Below are 5,398 nucleotides of genomic sequence, written 5' to 3'. Positions count from 1 at the left end.
AGAAACATGATATTCATGAAAAGGAGTACGTGGTGTGCAATCAGTGTACGATACTCCTTGGCCATCATGCTGCCTTGCACGAGCTCCACCTGGACCCATGGATGCCCACGTGAATGTTCCCTGTAGCGTAATGGAGCCGCCACCGGCTTGTTTCCGTCTCGACGTACACGGCATAATGAAGAAGATATCAGGATTCATGAGACCACTGCCACTACGTCAACGTCCAGTGCCAATGATCAACTGCCCATTTCAGTTGTAGTTTCCAATGTCATGATAGGCCGGCCGGGATAGCAGAGCGGTTCTAGACGTTTCAGTCTAGAACCGAGCGTCCGCTACGGTCGCAGGTTCGAATCCTGCCTCGGCAATGGATGTGTGTGATGTCCTTAGGTTAGTTCTAAGGGACTGATGACCTCAGTAGTTAAGTCCCATAGTGCTCAGAGCCATTCTGATATGATATTAACCATGGCACACGCATGGGTCGTCGGCTGCGGAGGCCCATCGTTAGGAGTGTTCGGTGCACTGAGTGTTGAGACACACTTCTTACTCAGCCCAACATTAAAGTCTGATGATAGTTCCGCCGCAGTTTACCGCCTGTTCTGTTTTACCAGTTTGCCCAGCCTACGACGTCCGACTTCGGTAATGAGGAGTGGCCACCCAACCCCACGGCGTCTGAGCGTGGTTTCACCTTGATATCGCCACGTGTTGAACACACAAAACTCTCCTCGAACATTCGACAAGTCGGACAGTTTCCGAAATGCTCGTGCCGAACTTTCTGGTCGCCAAAGACTGTCAAAAGTATTCACCAAAGGTTAACAGTGGCTGATTGCTTCATCGTTTATTGATGAATGTCAGAAACTAAGAGCCAATTTATAAAAAGGTATTCGCTGAAATTCCAGTCTTTTATCATATTTCTCAGCCTCAGCCATAAAAGTAGCAATATTTCTGGTTTTTACTTGTTAGTAAATTATCCTTGTGTGTTTTAATCTTACATAGTGGGATCGACTTCACTTCGCGAGTTACTACTCAGAATATTAAAAAGCTGAAAAATGTAAGAAAAGAAATTCGAAATTAATGTTTCGGACTAGGAGCCATTGTTGTGGACAGCCTGCAACGTCACAGACTATAGGAAACGGTCACTGATAGCATAAATGTCATATGGACGTATGGTAGGAAATGCGTTCCAGTGGAGATATACCCACTTGAAACTGGAGGTAAAAGATATTTGACAGCGTAACTTCCAGTGATTGAAAGGACACATGAGAACAGCAGGCAAGAGGGAAAAAAATGGCTCTGAACACTGTGGGACTTAACTTCTGAGGTCATCAGTCCCCTAGAACTTAGAACTACTTAAACCTAACTAACCTAAGGACATCACACACATCCATGCCTGAGGCAAGATTCGAACCTGCGACCGTAGTGGTCGTGCGGTTCCAGACTGTAAAGCCTAGAACCGCTCGGCCACTTCGGCCGGCCGGCAAGAGGGAATGTCGTATCTATACTAGCGTTGTCGCTGCACACTCAAGTACACCACAAACTGTCCGCAAGAGTATTTCATCGTTTTAAATCCTGGCTCCTCTAAGAGAATCGGTAGCGATGAAAGGTGAAAAGGCCCAGTACGTGCACAGGCATTGGAGAAATCAATTTTGAACATAATCGAACATGACCTTTGTATCAGCACCCGGCATATGGATTTACATGGGGTGTACGCCTTATTACCAACGGATTTCCATCCACGGCGACAGTTTTGTCACTGATTGGTTTGATACATCACCACGACGTTGGGATTTCAGTCATCCATCTCACAGGTAAGGCTACATTTACGAGGTGTGTTATCGTCAGCGTTGATAACACCCGTCTGTGGGTTATCATCAGCCCCGGTTCAGTCTTAGTTTTCATGAGGGATTATTGTCGAGCGGATCGTGGGATGAATCATCTTTCCTCAATTCATGACAGGCGAAATATATCTACACTTCCTGCGCATGACTCTGGCACCCCTGCTGGATCACGTGCCTTTAGTGGTACGAAGGGTAATGTGGTTACTACGTGAAAGTACTCCAGCATCTTCACATCTAACCCACCTGATGGACCGGACGAGATAGCCCATTCGCAAGGCCCGCCCGGTCTCCGGACAGAACTATTTTAGCTTTGTACCTGTGAGGGGCGCTGAGAGAATTCGTGTATACCGAGCCCGTCCATGCAGACACTGGGACAACGCGTCGGTGCTGCCTGTGTTTGGTTGCAGGATGGCAAATTTGAGATTCTGTGGGGACCACTTGTCTCACGGTGGTCTCATCATAGCATGTCGTACATTGAGTTGTATTGTACATGCACGATTAGTTAATAGATACCCTGTAGCATAGACACGAAGCATTTCTTGCCGTTTGTCCATATGACCTTTTTTTGCTCCTAATCCTCTCAGAAATCGTTTCCTGCAGTTTGTCTCTATTCAGCAACATCAACTTTATGCATGTGTTATTGGGTCCGAATCCATGTAGTTGCTATGTGACGTAGGTATCTTGACATCACCTCGCCTGTTGACCGGAGGGCGCAATCGTGGAGGAAGGAGATCAAGCGCTATTTGTAGCAAGTATTGGACATCGGTTAACTATGACTTGCCCGGCGAACGCTGTTGGTATGAAATGCTTTGGTGGTGATTGTTTTTTTCTTGGTGATTCCTGAGACCTGTAAGTACTTTCTTTTCACCCTAATGTGGTCATTACTATGGGCATTTCCGTAATTGTCAACGGGCGGGCAGAGGGCAGTATTTGGCCGAATGTTTTTTATCTTGCCGACCTCTCTGATATTCATCTCTGTGGTGAGTACCTTCCTGTAAGGCGCTGATCCTTAAATTCTAATAAGCTGACACACTTATCCTACACCTTTACTTTGGCCTAGATTACGTATCACTGTTGCTCCGTCAGATTTCGGTTAATAGAACGTTTTCGGCACAACAAAAATTTCAGAAAACACCGCAAAATAGTGTACATTTATTATTATTATTATTATTATTATTATTATTATTATTACGCCAAAGTACAGTGTGTGGCGGAGAGCAAAAATCATTTTCCCCCTTTCCCTACTCAATTCGCGGGCGGTACCAGGTAGAAATTCCATCTATACTCGGGTGTGCCGTCCATAATTTCTATGCCCTTAGACTCTGTTCATTTCACGAGCTGCATTTTGGAGGACTTAATATGTTTGTTGACACGATATTGAACACGATCTCTCGAAATTTTCGGAGAATACGTCTTCACCATACACAAATCCTTCTTGTAAGATTACCGAGCGAGGTGGCGCAGTGGTTAGCACACTGGACTCGCATTCGGGAGGACGACGGTTCAATCCCGTCTCCGGCCATCCTGATTTAGGTTTTCCGTGATTTCCCTAAATCGTTTCAGGCAAATGCCGGGATGGTTCCTTTGAAAGGGCACGGCCGATTTCCTTCCCAATCCTTCCCTAACCCGAGCTTGCTCTCCGTCTCTAATGACCTCGTTGTCGACGGGACGTTAAACACTAACCACCACCATCTTGTAAGATTTGTGGCTTCGATCTGTTTCCGTTTCCTGCACGTTATCTGGACGTTGTGGGAACCCGTATCTAAGCTTGAAACTTGCTTTCATTATTTCTGTCTTCCAATAATTCAACTTTTAAGATCCCAGACCATCGGAAAATCGTTGAAAATTGGTTGAACTATAGTTTTGTTTGCGACATGTTTCAGGCGCAAACTACACTTACCTAGGATCGTTCCAATAAAACTGGATGTGGCACCCTTCCTACAACTGCACTAATGTGGTCGTTTCCCCTAAAATCGGTGTAGAAATATACCCACAGACATTTTATGCTTCTGAATGACATTAGTGGCTGATCAAGTATTTCCCGTTCGAATGTTATAGGGATCTCCGTCTGTGTAGCCTTACATTACATTTATAAAATGTTAAGCATCAGATGCCAATATGTGTACCTCGCCCTACTTCTTGGTCGTCTCTTGGCATTTAATACAATTTTCTAACGATGTCATCCCCTTTTACAAAACAATGTCATCTGAAAACCACTTTGAAGGGGCAGAGACGTGTCATGATAGTCAAAACAATTTTCAGTCTATCACCTTGCTCCATAAATTTCCTGAAATCAATCAACGAATAAGAATGATTCTTGTATTTAGCAAGAGACTTCTTGAACAACACACAATTCGTATGTGACTTGAGTTTTTGTAATCTCGGATACTGTATTTTACTTTTTTCTGTAAATAGTACATAATTATTATCCTTGATTCGAAGACAACTGGCTTTAACATGAATGAATTTTTTTAAAAAAAGACTATTTCAAGGTAGTCGTTAAAGGAATCTGTGACATCACAATGCTGTTTATTCAATACTTATGATTCAAATAGAGAGGATCTTTATTCTTGAAATGTCTACGTCTTGGATAATACAGAGATTCCAACTTATCTTGATCGCACCAAGTAAATTTTTGTCCAGAACTATATATAAACAAGCAAATGTTGATAGGGTACATTAACCAGCATGACAAGATTTTCTTTTTTTTATTAAAGTATTAAGGGAATTATGTTTCTTTAATTGCGCTGAAATAAGATTTATTTAATTAATTCAACTATTGTTTTGAAGACCTTAATTGCTTACTAATTTCACAAATATTGGCTAACAAATGAACTGAGTAAATCTTGTTCTATTCATTGAGCAGGTGTTGGAATCTGTTTTCAAGGGAAAAATTGTTTTAACCAATTCTGTATTGGGAAATTTTGTTATTTGGAGAAGGCCAAGGTAATATCAGTTAGTAAAATTGTTTCTATACATATTCTGATTGGTCCTTGCCACACTTCAGTAGGCAACACTGGAAGTAGCGATGAATTCATTCATCTAGTACTCGGAGCATGGTTACCACTTTGAGCAACTTTAATGTTCTACCCTTCCTCTGCATGCAGCTGATCACAGTTCTACAAAACTGTATTAAATATCTCTACTTCTATTTCTTATTAAGTTGAACGTTTTGTTTGTGTTAATACATGTTACATTTTTGAATAGCTCTTGAGAAGAATAAAAAATATGGTATTTAAAACGATGTAGGCCCCCTTTGCTGTTCATATCTTCGTAGAGAACAAACTTATGAGAAAGGTAATCATACTGCTCATTTGCTTCATTCATTTTTTAAAATTTTGTTTCCAGACAAAAAATTAATTGGGATCATAAAGATATATGCCGCACAGTGTATAGAGTAAACTGATTAGCTATTGGTGTTGGTACGTCGTTAGCAGTTTTTCGTTTCTGTGGCCTAGTGTAAATTAACGCAATTTTGTTTGTGATAGGTTAAGGAAACGTAAAATTCCGTAAGTCAACTTCAGATTAGGCCAAAATATCAGTGCCACATCCTGGATAACGTG

This window comes from Schistocerca serialis, chromosome 1 (assembly GCF_023864345.2).
Source record: "Schistocerca serialis cubense isolate TAMUIC-IGC-003099 chromosome 1, iqSchSeri2.2, whole genome shotgun sequence".
Classification (NCBI taxonomy): Eukaryota; Metazoa; Arthropoda; class Insecta; order Orthoptera; family Acrididae; genus Schistocerca; species Schistocerca serialis.
Note: the sequence above shows the minus strand (reverse complement) of the source record.